This window comes from Nicotiana tabacum, chromosome 8 (genome assembly GCF_000715075.1).
Source record: "Nicotiana tabacum cultivar K326 chromosome 8, ASM71507v2, whole genome shotgun sequence".
NCBI lineage: Eukaryota > Viridiplantae > Streptophyta > Magnoliopsida > Solanales > Solanaceae > Nicotiana > Nicotiana tabacum.
The window spans coordinates 41,054,303-41,081,476 of NC_134087.1; the positions used below are offsets into that span (position 1 = coordinate 41,054,303).

Genomic DNA, 27,174 nt, shown 5'->3' on the forward strand with positions numbered 1-27,174 from the left:
ATTAATAATAATAAAGCCGTGATTCCTTTTTTAAAATTCTAATTAGATTTGTTTCTTAATGTCTAAGACGTAATTTTCACACAACAACAACATATCCAATAAAATCCCACAAACAGCATTTGGGAAAGAGATGTAATTTTCATAATTAAAAAGCATATTAAATTTCCCGAATAAATGGAAAAAAATGAACCAAATAAACGTTCCGAACAAACTCTATATTAGTTATTACAAGGTATACATTAAAGAAAATTATGGCACCCGCTACCTTCAAATCCTAGATCCACCTCTAAACATGCACAAATTGAGAAATGGTCAAATCATTAAATCGCAAGGAACTGAGCGAATTACATCTTATACTTTGTTGGTAGGAATTTCACTAGATGAAGTGAGTCCATGGAAAGGTGAGGCAGCTACGGACTTGGTCATGATTTGTCTATTTTGGTTTGATAGATCTGATATGGATCTTTTCACTACATGCATGACCTTTTCCTTTGTCTTGATAATCAGAAAGAACATCAGACGACACAAAATTAACGTTCCTACCAAAATGGCAAGGTCTATCCATTTTGAGTATGTTATTTCTACTTGCCATCTATCTCTTAAGACATCTTCTCCACTCATTGTCTGATTATTTTCATTCAGATAATCCGTAAAGTTTAACCCTTCAAATTCATTCTTAAACATACCTTGATAAGCATACTTTTGAAAGGAAATGTAGTATAATGGGTACTTCCAAATAGGTTTAGGCAATTTATCAGGTAATTGAAAAAAACCACCTGTTAAAATCATCAATCCTTCTATTGTTGCACCTAATACAATGCCAGTGAGGAAATTAGGTACGATTGCTGCAACGTTCATCATTAGGGTTTCGACTATCATCATACAAGTGAAGAGGATAGAGTAAAGTAGCTAAAATGGCCAAATCCACTTTGAAATCCAGTAATAAAATAGGCAATGGCACCTGGAACCAATGAATTTAATAGCAAGTATGGTATATATAGAAGAAAGTGTGTTGCTTATTACAAAAGCAAAACATCCATAATGCCCATTCAAATTTTCTCGTTGAAATACCTGCAATTTTTCTCGAAGTTATTAAATTAATTAGTCATGTACATAAAACGTAATGAAAAAAAAGATATATACCTTCATGTCCTCCACAAATGATGGGAATCCACCAATTACCATAAATGTCATAAATGAAACAATGAAAGCCGCCATAAAAGCTCTTTCCTAAAAATCAATATTTAAAGCCTAGTTACGATTCATAAAACTATGTGACAATTAAGAAGTTTATTTTACTGACATACTTTGAGAATTAACTAAGAAATTTCTAAAATTTCGTCAGAAGATTCTATATCCTGATCATATTGTATGTACCTCGATTGAACGATAGCTCGTGTCAACGTCATAGTAGATGGAGCCAATACCTAAAGCAAGGGCGGTATAAGTAGCTAATCACATCCAATAGTAGCCAAGATCGCGAAACATGTTCACAGCTGATCTCCTTGTCAACACTAGGCATTGTGTAGTGAAATTGGCATGGCTTCTTTTTTCCAATACTTCACCACCCTGAAAATAATATACTAATGAATGTTATAGAGTTTCTTCTCATTCCAAACAAACAACCCTTCAGGGTTTTTTTTCCTTACCCGTTGACATATTTCTACGACATGATTCTGAACTTTATGGCTCTTAAATGAATTTATGAGAAGATCTACCACTTCTTCGGTAGGTTTTCTTCCAGTTGAGACTTGTTCAATATCCTATAATTATTTATGAACAGAAGGCAAGACAATCAATAAAAAGCAAACGTTAGCCTCTCTCTTAGAAAAGGGAAGCGTATACATTTGACTTACCTCATCAAAGTCTTTGTTTATTGTTTTAAGAAAATGGTCCGGCGGATTTTGAAGAGGCGGGCAAGGAATACCATTTGATGCAAAAAAACTATCATAAAAGAAAATAAAAAGAGAGATTAAAAGCTGAACAATCTTGACTCAATCAATATATATATATATATAGGGACAGATCTACTAATTCTTTGATTCAGTTAGTAAAATGGATCTTGAACTAAGAAATAGACCCTAGAAGCTAAAAAAGGCTATCATGCAATAATCGGGTTCATTGATATTCTTAGTGTTGTAGACAAAGGCGAACTCGGGATTTAAAGGTCACGGGTGCACTTTAGATTGAACTAAAATCTACTTTGTATATAGAGTGTCCACTACTAATATATTACTAGTTTTTAAGAACATATACATGTATACATGAAATGTTTTCTAAAATTTACGGGTGTCGTGACCCCTCTCAGTATAGCATAGGTTCGCCCCTGATTATAAATGCTATCACACATATAATTATACTCAATTAGATGGAATTATTTGATCTTAAAGGAGATGTGATGACCCGACCAGTCTTCTCATGAGTTACCTCTTTGTTTTCCCCATTTCTGCTTCTTATTGCTTTGTCTATCGGTTCTATATATGATCGGGTTGGTTGGCTCGGGCTCGGAAAAGATTTGGTAAGGTTTGAGACACTTAGTCTCTTTTGAGGAAGCTTAAGTTGGAAAACGTCAACCGGATGTTGACTTATATGTTAGAGGGCTCGGATGTGAGTTCCGATGGTTCGGATAGCTTCGGGAGGTGATTTGGGACTTAGGAGCTTGATCGAAATGAGTTTTGGAGGTCCGGAGTAGATTAAGGCTTGAATTGGCGAAATTGGATTTTTGGCGATTTCCGGTTGATAGGTGAGATTTTTATATAGGGGTCGAAATGGAATTCCGAGAGCTTCAGTAGTTCTTTGGTGTCATTTGGGATGTGTGTGCAAATTTTCAGGTCATTCGGACGTGGTTTGGTTCGGTTTTTATCAAAAGTGTAATTTATAAGATTTTGGAATTCTTAGGCTTGAATCCGATGCGAATTTGGTGTTTTGCTGTTGTTTTGAGCATTCCGAAGGTTGGAAAAGGTTTGAATGAGGTTATGGGATATGTTGGCATGTTTGGTTGAGGTCTCGGGGGACTCGGGTGGTCAATCGGACCATTTCATGATGTTTGGAATTGCAGAAAACTGTTGTGTGTTGCATAGGATTCTGACCTTTGTGTTCGCGAGTGGGTCCTCGCGTTCGCGAAGGGTCAGTTGGTGAAGGCTGGGATTTAAGCCTCGCGTTTGCGAGGAAAGCTCCGCGTTCGCAAAGGGGCTGAGTGTTTGGTCATCGCGTACGCGTGAAGGGGACCGCGCTCGCGTAGAGGAATTAGACAGCTGAGCTTCAGGGTATTTTATTCATCACGTTCGCGAGAGAGGTAACACGATCGCGAAGAGTGGTCTGAGGAAAGCATTGCATTAGCTAGGGGAAGGTCGTGATCGCAAAGAGGAAATTTTTGGTCAAAGTTGGTTTGTGCTTCGTGAACGCGAGGCATTGACCGCGTTCGCGAAGAAGGATTTCAGACCTGGACAGAATGTTTAAATAGTCGTCTTGTCCGCGATTTTGGGGTTTATTTTCACCACTGTTGAGCGTTTTTGGAGTTTTTTGAACAATGGAAGAGTGAGGTAAGATTCATGGACTTAAAACTTGATTCTAATATGAAATCTACCTAATTAATCATGCAATTTAAGCATAAAATTGAAGAACTAGGGCTTGAAATTGGAGACCTAGAATTTGGGATTTGAGGGGTCGTTTGTGAATGGATTTTGACGCTTTTGGTATGAATGAACTCGGGGAGTGATAAGAAATCCATTGATGTGATTTTTACCGGAATCTAAGACGTGGCCCGGGGTTCAGGTTTTGGTAATTTCGGGATTTAAGTTGTAAATTGATTATTTTCGCTTAGGCTTCGTTCCCTTAGCATATTTTGACGTTGTGGTTCTGATTTTGGATAAATTCGACGTGAGTGGAGGCCGATTCGAGGGGCAAAGGCGTCGCGGGCTAGAGTTTAGACTGGACTGAGGTAATTAATGATTGTAAATGATGTCCTGAGGGTATGAAACCCCGGATTGCACATCGTTGAGCTATATTGAGGTGACGCACACGCTTGATGACGAGCGTGGGATCGTGCACTGTTGGGGATTGTGACTTAGTCTGTCCCGAATGACTATTTTACCATGTATTTAACAGAAATCTTTTTGTTATCATCATGTTTTGGGTTGAACATCATATTTGAGCCTTGTGCCAACTATTTGAACCCTTAGTTGATTTTTATTGATATTTCCTTACTGTTTTGACTTTATACATGGACTCAGTCATGCTATATTCCATTGTTTTGGGCTGAGAATCATGTTATACTATTGCCCAAGTGGCTTGTGAGGATTTTGACTGAGTAAGGCCGAGGGCCTATGTTGTGAGGAAACACTGATCATGATTATGAGGCCGAAGGCCTGAGATAAGTATGCCACGAGATGGCTTGTTGATATGAGACCGAGGGCCTAGTGATGTTGCCACGAGATGGCTTGATATTGCGCTTGGGACGTAAGGGGAGCCTCCAGGAGTCTGCACACCCCTAATGAGCGCGGGTACCCATTGTGATGTGAGATATAGCCCGAGGGGCTGGTATTGTTCTAAGATATTGCCCGAGGGGTGGATTTGTTGATATTGTGCCCGAGGGGCGAACCTTTATGTGTTTATCTTTCTTATTGCCTGTCATATACCTACTTAATTATTAAAAAAGGCCTTTTATGAAGTTTAAACTGGACTAAAATGATTTTTACATATCTTTACTGATTCACTGTTGTACTGCCTTTTACTACTTCATTATAGCATGTATTGTGCCTTACGTATTTTCTTGCTTTAAGACTTTATTTTTGATTATTACTCCTAGAGTTGGAGTACTCACTTTACTCCCTACATCCTGTGTGCAGATTCAAGCATTGCTGATCCTGCTAGCGCGAGTTGAGAGCTCCCGGCAGACTTCGAAGTTCACAAGGTAGTTACTTGGCGTCCGTAGTCCTGTGTTTCTCACCCCTTATCTCATTTCTATCTCTTTTCAGTTATTCTGTAATAGTTTGGTAGGCATTTTAGACTTGTAGTGTACTGATAGATGCTCATGACTAGTGACATCCCGGTTACAGGCTGTGTTGGGTTGTATTATGCAAATTGTTCTGTATTGTCACTGCTTACTTTTGGATTATTTATTACTTTTTAGACTTAATTCTTATTGTTTAATTGCTTAAAACTGAAATAGGAAAGTGTCGGATGGCCTTGTCTTGACGAGAGGCGCCCTCACGACCGGGTCCGGGTTTAGGGTCGTGACAAGTTGGTATCAGAGCCTAGGTTACATAGGTCTCACGAGTCATTAGCAGGTTTAGTAGAGTCTTGCGTATCGGTACGAAGACGTCTGTATTTATCCTCGAGAGGCTGGAGACCTTTAGGAAAAACTTCATATTCTTGAAATTCTTGTCGTGCGAATTTATTGATCCGAGTACTAAACTTCTGTCATTCTATTCTCTCATAGATGGTGAGGACACGCGCTACCGGCTAGGATGGACGATCACCAGTACCACCAATTGTGGCCACTAGAGGCCGAGGATGTGGTCGTGGTCGCGGTAGGGTAGGGGTGTGGCCCGCACAGCAGCTAGAGCTGCACCTGCAGATCCACCAGCCGCCCTAGTTCAGGATCAGGTCCTAGTTATAGACGTTTCAGCCGCACCAGCTCAGGCACCAGATGTGCCCATTGTGATTCCGAGTCTTCAGGAGTCCTTGGCTCAGATTCTATCAATTTGCACTAGCCTAGCTTAGGCAGTCTTTGCTACTACAGCCGCAGCTACTTCTCAGGCTGGGGGAGACAATCAGATTCCCGCTGCTCGCACACTTGACTGGTCGTGTAGGTACTTCAGACGTCGGGGGCACATCCAGCCCAGCCGGTTAAAGCTGCTCAGGAATATGTAGTTCTTGCCATGCCAGAGGACGAGCAGCATATGTTGGATAGGTTTGGTAGACTTCAGCCTCCAACCTTCAGTGGTGTTGAGGGCGATGATGCCCAGGATTTCTTGGATAAGTGTTAGAGGATGCTTTATACAGCGGGTAATATGGAGACTAGTGGGGTCGCTTTCACTACTTATCAGTTTTCTGGAGCTGCCTTCACTTGGTGGGAGGCTTTTGAGAGGCGTAGGCCTATTGGTGCAGCACCCCTTACCTGACAACAGTTCTCCGTTATCTTTCTGGAGAAGTATGTGCCGCAGTCTCGCAGAGAGGAGCTGCGCAGGCAGTTTGTGTGGTTGCTTCAGGGAGAGATGACTGTGACGCAGTATGAGATGAGGTTCTCCGAGTTAGCTCGTCATGCTATTTGGTTGGTTCCGACAAATAGAGAGAGGATTATGAGGTTTGTTGATGGCCTCACTTATCAGCTTCGTATTCTCATGACCAGGGAGAGGGTGTTGGTACTACTTTCGAGGAGGATGTGGATATTGCCCATGAGATTGAGTCTGTTCGTCGCGAGGAGCGAGAGAAGAGGGAGGCCAAGAGGCCTCGAGGATTTGGCAGTTATAGTGGTGCTCCTTCGAGAGGTCAGTTTCAGCACAGCAGAGGTCGTCTATTCAAGCATGCTCAGCCAGCTCACCCAGGTTATTTTGGGGTGTCATCGGGTCATGGTTCTCACAGTTCTTATCAGGGCCAGTCATCACTTAGTGCCCTTCCAGCTCAGAGTTCGTCCCGTACTCCATCAGTCCAGGGCTCTTCTATGACAGGTGCATCTTCTAGTCACTCCGGTGCGAGGGGTTCCCTTCAGTCCCCTTCTCCAACACCTGGGAGTTGTTATGAGTGTGGTGAGATGGGTCATATGTGGAGGCAGTGCCCTCGTCGTCCTGCGAGTTCATCTCAGAAGAGGGGTCAGCCATCGGCTTCAGCGCAAGTTACTTCATCATCACTCACCCAGCTAGCTAGGGGTGGAGGTCAGTCAGCTAGAGGCCGTCCTAGAGGGAGAGTTTGATCAAGTGGCGGTCAGGCCCGTTTCTATGCACTTCCAGCTAGACCCGATATTATTGCTTCAGATGCTGTTATTACAGGTATTGTTTCAATATGCCACAGAGATGCTTTTGTGTTATTTGATCCTGGTTCTACCTTTTCTTATGTGTCATCATACTTTGCTCGTTATTTGGGTATGCCCCGTGAGTCTTTTGCTTCACCTGTTCATGTATCTACTTCGGTGGGCGATACTGTTATTGTAGACCGTGTGTACTGGTCGTGTATGGTGACTATTTGGGGTCTAGAGACCGAAGTGGATCTTTTATTATTGTGTATGGTGGATTTCGATGTCATTTTGGGCATGGATTGGCTATCTTCATGTCGTGCTATTCTGGACTATCATGCCAAGACAGTGATATTGGCTATATCGGGTGTGCCACGGATTGAGTGGTGAGGCATGACTGATTATATTCCCAGTAGAGTGATCTCATTCTTGAAGGCCCAGCATATGATTGGGAAGAGTTGTCTTTCATATCTAGCCTTTGTGAGGGATGTCGGTGCAGAGACTCCCAGTATTGATTCTGTTCCAGTTGTGAGGGGTTTTCCCAATGTGTTTCCTGTAGATCTGTCGGGCATGCCACCGGACATGGATATTGATTTTGATACTGACCTGGTGCCGGGCACTCAGCCCATTTCTATCCCGTTGTATCGTATGGCACCAGCAGAGTTGAAGGAGTTAAAGGAGCAGCTTCAGGAACTCCTTGATGAGGGGTTCATTCGGCCTAGTGTGTCACATTGGGGTACGTCGATTCTATTTGTGAAAAAGAAGGATGACACTATGAGGATGTGTATTGATTATAGGCAATTGAACAAAGTAACAGTTAAGAACAAGTATCATTTGCCTCGCATTGATGATTTATTCGACCAGCTTCAGGGAGCGAGAGTGTTCTCCAAGATTGATCTCTATTCGGGTTATCACTAGTTGAAGATCAGGGACTCGGATATTCTTAAGATGGCTTTCAGGACCCGATATGGTCATTATGAGTGATGTCTTTTGGGCTGACCAATGCCCAGTAGCATTCATGCATTTGATGAACATCGTGTTCCGACCTTATCTCGATTCGTTTGTCATAGTCTTCATTGATGATATTCTTATGTATTCGCGTAGTCAGGAGGAGCACACGGAGCATTTGAGAGTTGTGTTGCAGATATTGAGAGAGGAGAAGCTTTATGCAAAATTCCCCAAGTGTGAGTTTTGGCTCAATTCAGTGGCTTTCTTGGGGCATGTGGTGTCCAGCGAGGGTATTCAGGTTGATCCGAAGAAGATAGAGGCAGTTCAGAGTTGGCCTAGACCATCCTCAGCCACAAAGATTCGCAGCTTTCTTGGTCTAGCAGGCTATTATCGCTGGTTTGTTCATGGATTTTCATCCATCGCATCGCCCTTGACCAAGTTGACTCAGAAGGGTGCGTCATTTATATGGTCAGATGAGTGTGAGGAGAGCTTTCAGAAGTTCAAGACATCCTTGACCACAACTCCAGTGTTAGTTTTTTCATCAGCTTCAGGTTCATATACTGTGTATTGTGATGCTTCGAGAGTTGGTATTGGTTGTGTTCTAATGCATGAGGGTAGAGTTATTACTTATGTTTCTTGTCAGTTGAAGCCCCATGAGAAGAACTACCCCATTCATGATTTGGAGTTGGCTGCCATAGTTCACGCACTAAAAATTTGGAGGCATTACTTATATGGTGTGTCTTGTGAGGTGTTTACTGATCATCGCAGTCTCCAGTGCTTGTTCAAGCAGAAGGATCTTAATTTGAGGTAGCGGAGATAGTTGGAGTTGCTAAAGGATTATGATATAACTATATTGTACTATCTTGGAAAGGCCAATGTAGTCGCCGATGCTTTGAGCCGAAAGGCGGTGAGTATGGGGAGTTTGGCATATATTCCAGCTGGGGAGAGACCTCTTGCAGTTGATGTCTAGGCCCTGTCTAATCGGTTCGTGAGGTTGGATATTTCGGAGCCCAGTCGGGTATTGTCTTGTGTGGTTTCTCGGTCTTCCTTCTATGATCGCATCAGAGAGGGCCAGTATGATGATCCGCATTTGCTTGTCCTTAAGGACAAAGTTCAGCATGATGATGCCAGAGATGTGACCATTGGTGATGATGGGGTGTTGAGGATGCAGGGCCGGATTTGTGTGCCTAATGTAGATGGGCTTTGGGAGTTGATTCTGGAGGAGGCCCACAGCTCGCGGTATTTTATTCATCTAGGTGCCGCGAAGATGTATCAGGATTTGAGGCAGCATTATTGGTGGAGAAGAATGAAGAAAGACATTGTGGGATTTGTAGCTCAGTGTCTCAATTATCAGCAGGTGAAATATGAGCATCACAGACCGGGTGGCTTGCTTCAGCAGATGGATATTCCCGAGTGGAAGTGGGAGAGGATCACTATGGACTTTGTTGTTGGACTTCCACAGACTTTGAGAAAGTTCAATGCTATTTGGGTGATTGTGGATCGGCTGACCAAGTCCACGCACTTCATTCCTGTATGTACCACCTATTCTTCAGAGCGGTTGGCAGAGATCTATATCCGGGAGGTTGTTCATTTGCATGGTGTCCTAGTTTCCATTATTTCAGATAGGGGCACTCAGTTTACTTCACAGTTTTGGAGGTCTGTGCAGCGAGAGTTGGGTACTTTGGTTGAGTTGAGCACAGCTTTTTACCCTCAGACGGACGGGCAGTCCGAGTGCACTATTCAGATATTGGAGGACATGTTGCGTGCTTGTGCCATTAACTTCGGAGGTTCATGGGATCGGTTTCTACCGCTTGCAGACTTTGCTTATAATAACAGCTACCAGTCGAGTATTCAGATGGCTCTATATGAGGCTTTGTATGGTAGGCGGTGTAGATCTCCAGTTGGTTGGGTTAAGCCGGGTGAGGCTAGTCTATTAGGGACAGACTTGGTGCAGGATGCTTTAGAAAAGGTGAAGGTGATTCAGGAGAGGCTTCGTACAGCGCAGTCGAGGCAGAAGAGTTATGTTGATGGGAAGGTTCGGGATGTGACCTACATGGTTGGTGAAAAGGTACTGTTGAAGGTTTTGCCCATGAAGGGTGTCATGAGATTTGGGAAGAAAGGTAAATTGAGTCCTCGGTTCATTGGGCCTTTTGAGGTGCTTCGGAGGATTGGGGAGGTGTCTTATGAGCTTGCTTTGCCACCCAACTTGTCGAGTGTGCATCCGGTATTTCATGTTTCTATGCTCCGGAAGTATATTGGGGATCCGTCTCATGTTCTGGATTTCAGCATGGTTCAGTTGGATGATGATTTGACCTATGATGTGGAGCTAGTAGCTATTTTGGGTAGTCGGGTTCGAAAGTTGAGGTCAAAGGATATAGCTTCAGTGAAAGTACAGTAGAGAGGTCAGCCTGTGGAGGAGCCTACCTGGGAGATCGAGCGGGAGATGCGGAGCAGATATTCTCACCTGTTTGAGGCTTCAGGTATGTTTCTTGACTCGTTCAAGGATGAACGTTTGTTTAAGTTGGGGAGGATGTGACAATCGGGCCAATCGTCTCATGAGTTACCGCTCTGTTTCCCCATTTCTTCTTCTTATTGCTTTGTCTATCAGTTCTATATGTGATCGGGTTGGTTGGCTCGGGTTCGGAAAGGATTTGGTAAGGTTTGAGACACTTAGTCTCTTTTGAGGAAGCTTAAGTTGAAAAAGTTAACCGGATGTTGACTTATGTGTTAGAGGGCTCGTATGTGAGTTCCGATGGTTCGGATAACTTTGGGAGGTGATTTGGGACTTAGGAGCGTCATCAGAATGAGTTTTGGAGGTCCGGAGTAGATTTATGCTTGAATTGGCGAAATTGGATTTTTGGGAATTTCCAATTGATAGTTGAGATTTTGATATAGGGGTCGGAATGGAATTCCGAGAGTTGCAGTAGTTTCGTGGTGTCATTTGGGATGTGTGTGAAAAATTTAAGGTCATTCGGACGTGGTTTGGTTGGGTTTTTTATCAAGAGTGTAATTTAGATGGTTTTGGAATTCTTAGGCTTGAATCCGATGCGAGTTTGGTGTTTTGAAGTTGTTTTGAGCGTTCTGAAGTTTGGAACAAGTTTGAATGAGGTTATGGGATATGTTGGCATGTTTGGTTGAGCTCCCGGGGGACTCGGGTGGTCAATCGGACCATTTCATGATGTTTGGAATTGCAGAAAACTGTTGTGTGTTGTATAGGATTCTGACCTTCGTGTTTGCGAGTGGGTCCTCGCGTTCGCGAAGGGTCAGTTGGTGAAGGCTGGGATTTAAGCCTCACATTTGCGAGGAAAGCTCCGCGTTCGCGAAGGGACTGAGTGTTTGGTCATCGCGTACGCATGAAGGGGACCGCGTTCGCGTAGAAGAATTGGGCAGCTGAGCTTCAGGGTATTTTATTCATCGCGTTCGCTAGAGAGGTAACACGATCGCGAAGAGTGGTCTGAGGAAAGCTTTGCATTAGCGAGGGGAAGGTTGCGATCGCAAAGAGGAATTTTTTTGTCAAAGTTGGTTTGTGCTTCGTGAACGCGAGGCGTTGACCGCGTTCGCGAAGAAGGATTTCATACCTGGACAGAATGTTTAAATAGTCATCTTGTCCGCAATTTTGGGGTTTATTTTCACCATTGTTGAGCATTTTTTGAGTTTTTTGAAGAGAGATTCAAAGGGAATCACATGGAGGTAAGATTCATGGACTTAAAACTTAATTCTAATGTGAAATCTACCTAATTAATCATGGAATTTAAGCCTAAAATTGAAGAACTAGGGCATGAAATTGGAGACCTAGAATTTGGGATTTGAGAGGTTGTTTGTGGATGGATTTTGATGCTTTTGGTATAAATGAACTCGGGGAGTGATAAGGAATCCATTAATGTGATTTTTACCGAAATTCGAGACGTGGGTCCGGAGGTCGGGTTTTGGTAATTTCGGGATTTAAGTTGTAAATTGATTATTTTCGCTTGGGATTCGTTCCCTTAGCATATTTTGACATTGTGATTCTAATTTTGGATAGATTCGACGCGAATGGAGGCCGATTTTAGGGGCAAAGGCGTCGCGGGCTAGAGTTTGGACCGGATTGAGGTGAGTAATGATTGTAATTGATGTCCTGAGGGTATGAAACCCTGGATTACTCATCGTTGTGCTATATTGAGGTGACGCACACACTTGATGACGACAATGGGGTTGTGCACTGTTGAGGATTGTGACTTAGTCCGTCCCGAATGACTATTTTATCGCATATTTGACTGAAATCTATTTTCTATCATCATGTTTTGGGCCGAACACCATATTTGGGCGTTGTGCTAACTATCTGAACCCTTAGGGGATTTTTATTGATATTTTCTCACTGTTTTGACTTTATACTTGAACTCAGTCATGCTATATTTCACTTATTTCATAACTCAGCCATGTTTACTTTGTTTTAACACTTAAATGATCTTTTAAATGATATTTTGGGCTTAGAATCATGTTATACTATTGCCCGAGTGGCTTGTGAGAATTTTGACTGAGTAAGGCCGAGGGCCTATGTTGTGAGGAAACAGTGATAATGATTATGAGGCCGAGGGCCTGAGATATGTACGCCACGAGATGGCTTGTTGATGTGAGGCTGAGGGCCTAATGACGATGCCACGAGATGACTTGATATTGCACTTGGGTCGTATGGGCCCCTTTAGGAGTCTGCACACCCCTAGTGAGCGCGGGTACCCATTGTGATATGAGATATAGCCCGAGGGGCTGGTATTGTGCTGAGATATTGCCCGAGGGGCAGATTTGTTGACATTGTGCCCGAAGGGCGAACCTTTATGTGTTTATCTTTCTTATTGTCTGTCATATACTTGCTTAATTGTAAAAAAAGGCCTTTTATGAAGTTTAAACTAGACTAAAATGATTTTTACATATCTTTACTGATTCACTATTGTACTGGCTTTTACTGCTTCATTATAGCATGTATTGTGCCTTACGTGTTTTCTTGCTTTCAATCTTTATTTATGATTATTACTCACTGAGTTGGAGTACTCACTTTACTCCCTGCACCCCGTGTGCAGATTCAGGCGTTGTCGATCCTGCTAGCGCGAGTTGAGAGCTCCCGGCAGACTTCAGAGTTCACGAGGTAGCTGTTTGGCGTCCGCAGTCCCGTGTTTCTCCCCCTTTATCTCATTTCTATCTCTTTTCAGTTATTTTGTAATAGCTTGGTAGGCATTTCAGACTTGTAGTGTACTGATAGATGCTCATGACTAGTGACACCCCGGTATCGGGCTGTGTTGGGTTTAATTCCGCAAATTATTCTATATTGTCACTGCTTACTTTTGGATTATTTATTACTTTTTAGACTTAATTCATATTGTTTAATTGCTTAAAACTGAAATGGGAAAGTGTCGACTGGCCTTGTCTTCACGAGAGGCGTCATCACGATCGGGTCCGGGTTTAGGGTCATGACAGGAGATCTATAATTTTGCACGTGAGAGGTTATTTCTTGGTTTCATCCGGTTATTAATAACTTTATAATTTGTAGATAATAGTAGATAGAAACTATGATTGTAAGGAGCCCTATTAAAATCAAGAAATATAAGTATGCCTGTCAATTCACACCAAAATAAATAGAGTTTTCCGAAAAAAATCCGCTAGTGGAGGAAGATCTCCTAGGAATAAGAGACATAGGGTGTGTGTGCGTGTATATATATAGAGAGAGTGTGTGTGCTTGCATTTTACCTCAATTGCTGCACTAGCTGGACCAAAATATACCATTTTCCTTAGGACAAAAGGCACAAGTTTTGAAAGAGGTTAAAAACTTCAGCACTAGGTTGATGTATGGATGAAATAATGGTTTTTCCAAATCTTTGACGTGAAATTCTACTCATCACATAATAAGATGCAGCACTGTCAAGGCCACTGGTTGGTTCGTCAAGGAAAAGAAGTTTTGGTCGCGTTAGAATCTCCATGCAAATGCTTAATCTCTTCTTTTCTCCTCCACTAATTCCTCCAATTCTTGTGTTCGTCGCATCTTGTAACCCCATCTCCTTTATACTCTTCTCTGCTATTCTTTTCTTCTCTGCTTTTGTCATAGAATCTGGCAGTTGAAGTTGTGCTGAGTAATAACACTGCTTCTTTAACCGTTAGTGTTGCTATCAACGTTTCATCTTGAGTTACGCAACCCTGGTTTTATAGGAAAAATTACGATGAATTCTAATCTTAACAATCATCACAAGGGAACAATTGATTAAGGAGACGTTAATTAATAGAAAGAAAACTTAAATAATGATAGTATTAACTATTTAGCTGAAGGCTAGTTATCTTACAAATGTTCCATTAGAAAGTTTTTGTTTGTTACCATTGATCAGAATATCACCGCTCTGCCTCGTGCTGAAATCCAATCGCCCTAAGAGGTAGTCATCTGGTAATCAGTCATAAATATTTCGAAAAGAGACTAGCTAGATGAACAATTTAATATAATATCCTCGCCCTCCCCTCTTTCTTTTTCTAAAGACAACAACAAAAAAGACCAGAGCAATCTCACCAGTGGAGTTTGGAGAGGGTAATATGTACCCAATACTTTACCTCTACCTTGTGAAGGTAGAGATATATATATATATATATATATATATATATATATATATATATATATATATATATATATATATATATCTTATGACATTCTGAAAGATTTTATTAACGTAATTTTCATGCGGAGAAAGCGTACGATAGGGTTCCTAGGGAGGTCTTATGGAGCTGCTTAGAGGATAAAGGGGTCCCGGTTGACTATATTAGGGTGATTAAAGACATGTATGCTGGAGCTAAGACTCGGGTTAGGACAGTAGGAGGCGACTCTGAACACTTTCCAGTTATTACGGGGTTGCACCAAGGGTCTGCGCTCAGCCCATTCCTATTTGCCCTGGTGATGGATGCACTGACTCATCATATTCAAGGGGAGGTTCCATGGTGCATGCTATTTGCTGATGACATTATTCTAATTGACGAGACAAGAGGCAGCGTCAACGAGAGGCTAGAGATTTGAAGACATGCTCTTGAGTCTAAAGGTTTCAAGTTGAGTAGGACGAAGACGGAATACCTCGAGTGCAAATTTGGAGTTGAGCCGACGGAAGCGAGATTTGAAGTGAGGCTTGACTCTCAAGTCATTCCCAAGAGAGGTAGTTTCAAGTACCTTGGATCGGTTATTCAGGGGATCGGGGAGATTGACGAGGATGTCACATACCGTATAGGGGTGGGGTGGATGAAGTGGAGGTTAGTGTCGGGAGTCTTGTGTGACAAGAAAGTGCCACTGTTACTAAAAGGTAAGTTTTATAGAGCAGTGGTTAGGCATGTCATGTTGTATGGAACTGAATGTTGGCCGGTAAAGAACTCACACATCCAGAAGATGAAAGTAGCAGAGATGAGGATGTTGAGGTGGATGTGCGGGCATACAAGGATGGATAAGATTAGGAATGAAGATATTCGAGAGAAGGTGGGTGTGGCCCCCATGGAGGACAAGATGCGGGAAGTAAGACTCAGATGGTTCGGGCACATTCAGAGGAGGAGCACTTATGCACCGGTGAGGAGGTGTGAGCGACTGGTTGTAGTGGGCACGCGGAGAGGTAGAGGAAGACCTAAGAAGTATTGGGGAGAGGTGATCAGACAGGACATGGCGCGACTTAGGATTACTGAGGACATGGCCCTTGATAGGGAATTATGGAGGTCGAGCATTAAGGTTGTAGGTTAGGGGAGAGTGTGAATATTTCTACAGCACAATAGAGGGAGACTATCCAGTTAGGAGTTAGACTAGGAATGTCATTGGTCGTCTATTGATGCAGAGCTTTACCTTCTAGTTGTACTATACCAGCCATCTATTTCGTATTTCGTATTCGTATTCTGTATTTCATATTTCATATCTCTTATATATTGTTGTTATTTTTATTACGCATTTTTATGGTACTAATATATCATCTCCTATTGCTTTTTTGAGCCGAGGGTCTCCTGGAAACAGCCTCTCTACCCTTCGGGGTAGGGGTAAGGTCTGCGTACATATTACCCTCCCCAGACCTCACTTGTGGGATTATACTGGGTCGTTGTTGTTGTTGTTGTTGTCTAACATATGTCATACATATATATATATATATATATATATATATATATATATATATATAAAATATATATATTTTTCAGCTATTATTTTGAGATTGGCTATAAAGTATCATTTTCTCTGTATTATATTTATCTATGTTGTTTTTGGCCCCATGCAAAATGATATTAATGCTCAATTCATTAGCTAAGATATATAATATAATACATCTGGAACCAAATTTCATACTGTAACATCAATTCGCATAACATCCAGAAATAAGTGGACCTTGGGCCTAACTCTATAAATAGGGGCCCAACGTCGGTAACAATAATTGGTATGAGCCTATCTTTGATACAATAATAAATGAGACTTTGGTCCTATCTCAACCTCAAAAACTAGCTTATGTGGTGAGAATTGTCCAAGATCACATAATGAGACCAAGGACCTCAAGTCCCACCGGTGTAGGACAACTCAACAAGTATATATAGAACAAACCAAGATGTAATAAAGAGGTCTGAATGTAATACTCCCTCTGTTCCAGTTTATGTGAACCTATTTCCTTTTTGGTCCGTTCCAAAAAGAATGAACCCTTTCTAAATTTGGTAACAATTTAGCTTAAATTTACAACTCTACCCTTAATGAGAAGCTTTTATAACCATACAAATACTCTGAGCCCCATTTGGACTTGTTTAGGACCATAAAATTTCAAAAGTTTTCATTTTTTTTTCTTAAACTTCGTGCCCAGTCAAACATATTTACATAAGTTGAAACGGATGAAGTAATATTTACCGGCTAAAGCGTTGAGAAGAGTAGATTTGCCAGAGCCAGAAGGACCCATGACGGCCAAGAGTTCACTAGGGCGAGCATAGCCACTGAGGCCTTCAAGTAGTAGTATGTTTTTGCTGCCACCTAATTTTCTATTGGAGACAGCAACCCACAAATCATTCCAAGTCAAGAACACACCTTCACTATTACTACTACTCTTTGAATGTTTCAATTCTTCTTCTTCAAGTTTTCCAATTCCAATATCCCCTAACTCTATAGGTGCCATTGCCAGATTTACGTATTGATATATATCAGAATATGGACTCCACAAAATATATATAATGTCACGAGTCTTGTTGTCCAGCAAATGGTCACAAAGTGGCCGACATTATACTCTCATTATTTGTTATTTCTAATTCATTTTTTATATGAAAAAAACTTTTTAAATCCACAAGAAATAAGAGCATTTAAAGCAGGGATCTCCTTCATAATAAATTCTTTTTAACAGATGAGATTCATATTAAGTACTCCCTCTGTCTCAATTTTATATGAAGGTATTTGGATTTCGAGAGTCAAACGAGTTGTTATTTGAACGTAAATTTTTCATACGTCTTTAAAATATTTTTGAATCATTAATTATTTTGATTTATAGTACTTTATACATAATTTTTAAATATATAAATGTTATTTCAAAGGAAATAAAAATTATATATCCAATCAAAATTAAGTAATTTGAATATCAAAAAGCGAAACTTTCACATAAATTGAGATAGATGGAGTACTATAAAAACAAAAACGTTTGAGTTAAATAATGTATATTACATATATATATACTTCGACCGTAAGTGTCACTACCCTAAACCTAGACCCGGTCGTAATGACGCCTCTCGTGAAGACAAGTCCAGCCGACACACTCCCAATTCACTTTAAGCAATTAAACTAATATGAATTAAGTCTTTAACATAATAATAATCCCAAAATAAGGTGAATACTACAATATGCGGAATAGACATAGCCCGACATTGGGGTGTCACCATTCATGAGCATCTACTATCCGAATAAAGACAGAAAAAGTCTACATAGTCTATTATAGAACTAAACAAGGAAAAATAAGATAGGGGAAGAAGCACTGGGCTGCGAACGCCGAGCAGCTACCTAGTGAATCTCCGAAATCTGCTGGAAGCTCTCAACCCTCGCAAGCAGGACCTGAAGCGTCTGAATCTGCACACGGGGTGCAGGGAGTAAAGTGAGTACTCCAACTTAGTGAGTAATAATAATAAATGAAGACTGAGCGATAAGAAATCATGTAAAAGCACATCAACATGCAATAAAGAAGCAGTGTAGAACAGTAAAAGCGATGAAACAGTGAAAACATGTAAAAACACTTAGTTCAGAAGAAGCTTCCTTAAAATAACATTTTTAACATTTAAACAATTAAATGAAGAGCATCTAGAACACATAAACACATAAAAATCAGCCCCTCGGGCACAATGTCAACAGAATCCGCCCATTAGGCAATATCATGGAACAACACTAGCCCCTCGGGCTATATCTCATATCACAATGAGTACCCGCGCTCACTAGAAGTGTACAGACTTCAGGATGGGCCCCTTACGGTCCAAGCGCAATATCAAGCCATCTCGTGGCATTATCAGTAGGCTCTCGACCTCATATCAACAAGCCACCTCGTGGCGTACAATCTCAGGCCCTCGGCCTCATAATCATAAATCAATGCATCCTCACAACACAAGTCTTCGGCCTTACTCAGTCAGAATCTCATAAGTCACTTGGGCAACAGTAAAACATGATGCTCTGCCCAAATTATCATTTAAAAATATCATTTGATGTGTTATAGCAAAGTAAACATGGCTGAGTTATAAAAATAGTAGAATATAGTATGACTGAGTACAAGTATAAAGTCAAAACAGTGAGAAAATATCAGTAAAAATCCCCTAAGGGTCCAAATAGTTGGCATGAGGCCCAAATATGGCATTCAGCCCAAAACATGATGATATCAAATAGTTTTCAATCAAATACGCGGTAAAACAGTCATTCGGGATGGACTAAGTCACAATCCCCAACGGTGCACGACTCCACGTTCGTCATCTAGCGTGTGTGTCACCTTAATATAGAACAACAATGTGAAATCCGGGGTTTCATACCCTCAGGACAACATTTACAATCATTACTCACCTCTATCCGGTCCAAATCTCTAGCTCATGATGCTTTTGCCCCTCGAATCGACCTCCGGATGCTCCAAATCTAACCAAAATCAGTGCAAAACATTCAAAATATTCTAAGGAAACAAAGCCCACTTGAAAGAAATTAAATTACAACACAAATCCCGAAATTGGCCAAACCCGACCCCCGGGCCCACATCTCGGATTCCGATAAAAATTACATCAATAGACTCCTTATCACTCCCCGAGTTCATTCATATCAAAAACATCAAAATCCAACCATAAATGGCCCCTCAAATCCCAAATTCTAGGTCTTCAATCACAAGCCCTAGTTCTTCTATATTAGACATAAATTCCATGATTAATTATGTAAAATTCACATTATAATCGAGTATTAAGTCCATGAATCTTACCTCCAAGTGTTCCCCCTTGAATCCCTCTTCAATCCTCTTCAAAAAGCTTTAAAATCGCCAAAAAATGGTGGAAGTTAGCCCCAAAATCGCAGACAATGGCTATTTAAACATTCTGCCCAGACATTAAAAACCTTCTTCACGAACGCGGTCAAAGCCTCGCGTTCGCGAAGCACAAACTGACGTTGATCAAAATTTCCTCCTTCGTGAACGCGTCTGATCTCTCACGAACGTGATGCCTCCTGACTCCAACCTTCACGAACGCGGCTCCCCTTCTCGCGAATGCGATGATCAATGGCCCAACCCTTCGCGAACAGGAGGGCCTACTCGGGAACGCGAAGGCCAATTGCCTGCAACACTCAACAGCAGTTTTCTGCAATCTCCAACAACTTGAAATGGTCTTATTGACCACCCGAAACTCACCCGAGGCTCCCGGGACCTCAACCAAACATGCCAACATACCCCATAACATCATTGAAACTTGTTCCAATCTTCGAAACGCTCAAAACAACATCAAAAGACCAAATTCGCAACGGATTCAAGCCTAAGAATTCTAAAATCTTCTAAATTATGCTTTTGATCAAAAAGTCTACCAAACCACGCCCAAATGACCTGAAATTTTGCACACACATCCCAAATGACACAACAGAACTACTGCAACTCTCAGAATTCCATTCCGACCCCTATATCAAAATCTCACCTATCAACCGGAAAACGCCAAAATTCCAATTTCGCCAATTCAAGCCTAAATCTACTCCGGACCTCCAAAACACATTCTGATCAAGCTCCTAAGTACCAAATCACCTCCCGAAGCTATCCGAACCATCGGAACTCACATCCGAGCCCTTTAACACATAAGTCAACATCCGATTGACTTTTCCAACTTAAGCTTCCTCAAAAGAGACTAAGTATCTCAAACCTTCTCAAAACCTTTTCGAACCCGAGCCAACCAATCTGATCACATATAGAACCGATAAACAAAGAAATAAGAAGCAGAAATAGGGGAAACAGAATGGTAACTCATGAAATGACCGGCTGGGTCGTTACATTAAGCCATATGCATTGACAGTGTAAAGATATTTTGACAGCTATCAGTGCATTTTGACATGTTAGAAGATTACTTTTTTATTTTCTTAAGATTACCAATTATTATTTTTATACAAAATTACCTGTTTCAATTTAAATGATACACTTTCATTATTAGTTCATTTCAAAAAGAATGATAATTTTCTCTACTTAGAAATAATTTAACTTTGGACTTTTTATTTTACTCATTTTACCCTTAATGAGAAGCTTTTATAGTCACACAAATATTATAGCCCCACAAAGCTTTTATCACTTAAGCTTTTAGGACCACATATTTTAAAAGTATTGTTTTCTTTTCTAAACTTTGTGTCAAGTCAAACTAACTTATCTAAGCATTAAGTAATTAAACTCTTTTTGATATACAGGAGTAGTATATAAAGGGAGACATATGATTCCTTAAGATAGATATGATAGATAGATATAGGGAAACTACACAGTACAACAACTTTAAAATATATATATATATATATATATATATATATATATATATCCCTCAAGTTTGCTTTAAAAATCAAACTCATCCTCCAACTTTAATCAATTATCATACTACTCCTCATATCGAAGGTGACTTCTTAAAATGCCTATTTTACCCTCTACAATTTTCATCTCTTATTTTTATTCTAATGATATTTTTAATTTTAATTTATGTTATCGGCTTACCTATAGACAAACTTAAAAAAAATTTGAAACCAAAAAAGGTGATAAGTAGTAGTCAAGCATATAAGTTAATGATGTTCAATAGTAAAATAAATATAAAAATAAAAAACTGCAATTAATAATTTGCTCGTATTAGTAATTTTATTAATAAAAATTAAAATTCAATCTATCTACATGAGAATAAAAGAGAGTGAAAATTTTATAAATTATACAATGTCGGTAATAAAAAAATAATGGACGTAAAATAGAGGTAAATTTTATAATAAATTTTCAAAAATTATCTATTTACACTTTACATGAACTTTAATTATAATTTAGAAAAAATCTAGTAATAACAATCAAAACTCAAACATTTATATACACATAGAGTATAATAAAAATAGTAGAACTTAAAATCAGACACACACCAACATACATTAAATTTTAATATACATAATATTTAAATAATAATAATAAAGTAGCAATATATTTTGTAACAAATTAATAATTTAATTATTTTATTTATAATTTTAGTGAAATTAGATTAAATTATATAATAAAATATAATATTTTTAACTTATGAATAAATACATGCATTAAAAAATATCTAAATAATATTAAAAAAAGGTATTACATATATGGAGAGTTAAAAAGGTCAAGGGTAAAATAGACACTGCTTTGGATGAAAGTACGAAAATGATAATTGTTCAAAGTTGGAGGATGAGTTTTGATTTTTAGAGTAAATTTGGAGAATATAAATGATTTTCACCCTATATTTTATACATATTTTTTATATATTCATCTATTAAATATAATTATTTTTGTTAGGCGGGCCAAATATGTAACTTGTTGATATATATTCGGTCAACTTTGTGAATAGTAGATAAATTAATTCAATCAACTACGTGATCAACACAACTGGCTAATATAACATGGTTGGCCAATAGGGCGGATTCTCTTCAACAACTCGTGATTTTAGGGTTACATATTAAATTTTAGTATTTATTACAAGTATAAATGCTCCCTTGCCATTATCTATCTATCTATCTATCTATCTATATCTATCTATATTTATACTACTAGTATTAGCACCCGCGCGGATGCGCGGACACTAATCATGTCAAATATTTATTTATTTGAATTATGTGTCAATAGTCTTAGAATTTAAACCTTCTTGATAAATATAGATATTATTGGATATAAATTAAGAAACACTAAATGAAAAAGATTAACCATTTCTCAAATTTCCTAATTATTAGAATTTTCTTTTTTGGTACCATTCTCAGCGGTGCCATTGGATCCTGAAAATAATCAGGAAGCAAAATAATAACTCATATCTATGGCAAAACAATCAAAGGTTGAGACTATGAAGGATTCTTTGGATACGACTTGACTCTCGTATTACTACTTGAACTCTTATTTGGTGTGTTGATATCTTTCAAAAAATATTTCTATTTTAAAATTTCAGTTTCTAAAATTTTATTTTTCAATAATAATTATGTTTATAATAATGGAAGTAAAAATATTATTCTTAATTCAAAAACTCAGTTTAGTTGGGTATCTAAAAATTTAAATAATTCTTTAGCTAGTGAATTTATTTTTTTTCAGTATGACTCCATTTTGATATTTGACACTAACCATATTAAACATTTGAGTTATTTGAATTATATATAAATAACATTAAATTTTAAACCTTCTATATAATTAAAGATAATCGTTAGATATTAATTAAGAAATACTACATGAAAAAAAACTAATATTTTTTCAACTCTCGTAGTGATTTTTTTTGCATCATTCTTATTGGAGTCGTTCGAACCTAAAAATAGTTACGAAGTGAAATAATAACTCGTACTTATGGCAAAGCACAAAGGCTGACACAATATGAACGATTTTTTGGTTACGACATGACTCTTTTACTATGACTTGATGTAACGACCCGACCGGTCGTTTTGAATAGTACAACCTCGTTTCCCCATGTATTGTTAAATTCATGCTTTACAATTGTTATGTTACTTGCCGGGGTAACTGGTTTGGGTTCGGTGAGGTTTTGAAATGAATTGAGACACTTAGTCTCCAAGAAGGGAGCTCAAGTTGAATAATTTGACCGGAAGGTGAAATATGTTTAAACGACCCCAGAATAAAATTTTGATGATTCTAATAGCTTTGTATGGTAATTTCGGGCTTAGGAGTGTGTCTGAATAATTATTTCGAGGTCCGTAGCTATATTAGGCTTGTAATGGCGAAAATAAGAAATTTAAGTTTGGAAGTTTGACCGAGGAGTTAACTTTTTGATACAGGGATCAGAATCCAGTTCTAAAAAATTTCATAGCTTCATTATGTCATTTATGATTTGTGTGCAAAATTTGAGGCCAATCGGAATTTATTTTATAGGGCAGTATTCTTGGAATCTTATAAATAAATAAAGAACAGTCGTACTTTGACTGTAAGATGTAAACCACAGTGTTTACAGAAGAAAATTAGATCATGTTACCGAAATTTTGTTTCTCTCCATCCATAAAAGTCCATATTGGGTAGGTGAGTTCACTTATTAAACTTATATATTTATATGCAATCACTATTTACTGCAAGACCTTACCAACTCTAGATTGTGAATTCTCCTTTTCTTCATTTTTGGACTTATTTGAGGTACTTATATTATTTTTTTTAAATTTGGTTTATTTGTTAAAGTTTTGATCTTTATTTTTTGGCAGTTTAGTATTTGATTAAAGTAAATAACTTTAATTCAGGTTTAGTCTAGTAAAGTTTTGATCTTTATTTTATGGTAGTTTATTTTTTTTGATTAAAGAAGTTAGATTTAAATCTTGATATGTGAAATAGGTTTTACTCATTGCTTCATTTGGTTGTCTTATGGTTGAGTAGTTTTCTTTTACGGCAGGATTTTATAGTACCATGTAGATTACTCAAAACTTTTTTTAGTTTTTCTTTTATGATTACTTTTCTTTGATTGTTGTTGTGCTTTTGGCCAAAACGTTTGGAACTTTCTTTTTATGTTTTATCCAGATCTCATCCAAGATATTTTTGTTTCTTTAGTTTACAATAGTTCCTTTTCTTGACACATTTTTATGATTTTCTTTTTGGTATTGCTCTGACAACTGATTGTTCTTCCATCTTGCATTCGGATCTGTTTCACTTTTGCTTCCATGAACTAGTTTTGTAATTATTATTTTTCTGGTTGTTGTTGTTGTTGTTATTTTGGCAAGATTCGAGCCATTCAGAATTGAATAATCGAGGAAAAAGCCTACTAGTGGATTAAATTGGAGCAAGTCGAGGTAAGTGACTTGTCTAACCTTGCGTGGGGGACTTTCCTTTAGGATTGGGCGAATTACAATGTATTGAAAGTCGTGTACATGAGGTGACGAGTGTGTACCCGGACTAAATATGGAAGGTTATACTTTTAAATTGTGTAGATCACTTTTGCATATTAATTAAATCATTTACTCTTGTTATATTCATTGTCATTGAATTATTTTCATATCCTTGAAATTCGTCTAACCTTTTCTTACTAATTTCCTATCTGTTAAATTGAAACTTGTTTCTTTTATTTGTGCTCATTATTTGAAGGTTGTGTTTTTTTTAATTTAATTATTTTTAATATGAAGTATTTGGCATGGTAAAAATTGGTATGGAATCAAGGTGATAAATTGTGAAATATTAGTTGTTGAGATTTTACACCCATTGAGATTGAGCCGTGAGCTTTTTATTGTGGAAAATATTGTGGTTGTTGATTTATTTTGGCCAGTTGAAATATTTGAGCACTTGAGGTGCATATTGTAATATATTGTGATATTGATACGCATGCGGTGGTATAAGGTTTGGGTGTTGAAACACGTGCGGTGAGATAAGGATGGCTTGATACGCGTGGCTAGTAGAGGAACTACTAAAAGTCATGCGGTGAGATAAAGGTGGCTAAAATGCGGGATGCTATTTCGGGAAAAAAATATTTTCTTTAAAATTAAATGTGAAGGCTCCCGCGGTGATATAAGGAAATGAGATATTGTGAATTATTTATGATTTGAGACTACGAGGCGGTACCTGAGGAGTGCCCCTTTTGATATTTCTTTATGACTGCATTTACTTTCTAGTTATTTTATGACTCTTTATTTATTGAATTGAAGTTTTCCCTTCAGTAAGTTATTATTAATTGCTCTTATTCTGTGTTGTTAAAATTTGACATAATCTTTATGTGACATGTTTTCATTTGTCATTACTACTATTATATTGTTAAACTTCTTGCCCTGTCTTTTATTATATTCCAGTAGGGCCCTGATTTGACCTAATCACTACTCAACCGAGGTTAGACTTGGCACTTACTGGGCACCGCCGTGGTGTGATCATACTACACTTCTGCGCATTTTTTGTGTGCAGATCCAGGTACTTCTTATCAGACCAGGTACCCGTGAGCTAGCTATGCGTGGAGACTTCAAGGTATATCTGTCAGCGTCCGCAGACCTAGGAGTCCCACTTTATCTTTACTATCTTGTTTCTTTATCTTTATTAGACTTTGATATTTAGGGATATTTTAGAACTCCTTCTAAAAGCTTGTGACTTGTATTTTCACCAGGTTTTGGGAATTTTATTATGTACTGATTAATGGATATTTTGAGAGTTTTTAAATTTTTATTGGATTATTCCACATGTCACTAGGCTTACCTAGTCTTAGAGATTAGGTGCAGTCACGATATCCTACGGAGGGAAAGTTGGGATCGTGACAAGTTGGTATCAGAGCCCTAGGTTCATAGGTGTTATGAGTCACAAGAAGGTTTAGTAGAGTCTAACGGATCAGTACGGAGATGTCTGTACTTATCTTCGGGAGGTTATAGAACTGTTAGGAAATTATCACTTATTTGATTCCTTATCGTGCGTATTTGTTCACTTCGAATTATTAACTTTTGCCTTTCTATTCTCTCACAGATGGTGAGGACACGTACGACTGGATCTGATGATCAGACACCCCATACCCCCTGCTATAGCCGCAAGAGGCCGAGGTCGGTGCAGAGGCCGAGCCAGAGGCCGAGGGAGACCACATGGTGCAGCCAGAGCACCTGCACGAGCTGCTTTAGAGGAGCCACCAATAGTTCCAGTTTTAGAGCAGGCATTTGAGACGCCTGTTACTGCCCCTTCACTTTAGGAGACTCTTGCTCAATTTCTGGGCATGCTTAGCACTCTAGCTCAGGCAGGATTGATTCCACTTGCTCCCGCCACATCACAGGCCGGGGGAGGAGCACAGACTCCCGTCGCGCGTACCCCAGAGCTATGGGTCCAGGTTGATCATGTACCAGGGGTCATACCCGTACAGCCAGTCGTCCCAGTACAGGCTGACACTAGAGGAGCAGTTTCTGAAGGGGAGCAACTCAGGCTCAAGAGGTACAAGAGATATCACCCACCTACTTTCAGTGGCTTGGCGTCAGAAGATGCCCAGGGATTTCTTGAGGAGTGCCACCGTATCCTCCGTACCATAGGTATTGCGGAAACTAGTGGTTTCTTTCACTATATTTCAGCTTATGGGAGCAGCTTATCAGTGGTGGCGGGCATATGAGTTGGATAGTCCTACCAAAGTAGCTTCACTCACTTGGACTCAGTTCTCGGATATGTTCTTGAGGGAGTATGTTCCCTAGAGTCTTAGAGATGCATGGCGCGTGGATTTTGAGCAATTGCGCCAGGGTTCTATGACTGTCTCGGAGTATGCAGCCCGGTTCAGTGATTTATCCATGCATGCACCAGCCTTGGTTGCTACTGTCAGAGAGAGGGTTCATCGATTTATTGAGGGGCTCAACCCTAACATCAGATACAACATGGCCCGAGAACTGGAAACGGACATCACATATCAACAGGTAGTGGAAATATCCAGGAGATTAGAGGGTATACAAATCCGGGATAGGGAAGAGAGGGAGGCTAAGAGGCCTCGAGATTCTGGCACCTATAATAATTCTCGTGCCCCAACTGCATCCCTTCATAGTAGAGGCTATGTGAGCCGCCCTATTCATTCCGCACTTCCAGCTGCTAGTGACATTCCGCCTACTCCTAGACCTCCGGCTCCTTATTATGCATCGCCATTATCCAGTGTACCTCCTACACGTTATGCTTTTAGCGGTCAGTCTAGTCGATCAGGCT

At 39.4% G+C, this 27,174-nt stretch overlaps 1 pseudogene; it reads right to left on the bottom strand.

Moving 5' to 3' along the window:
• Positions 1–237: 237 nt before the first annotated feature.
• On the bottom strand, positions 238–17,016 carry LOC107762704 (ABC transporter G family member 1-like; annotated as a pseudogene).
• Positions 17,017–27,174: the final 10,158 nt, after the last annotated feature.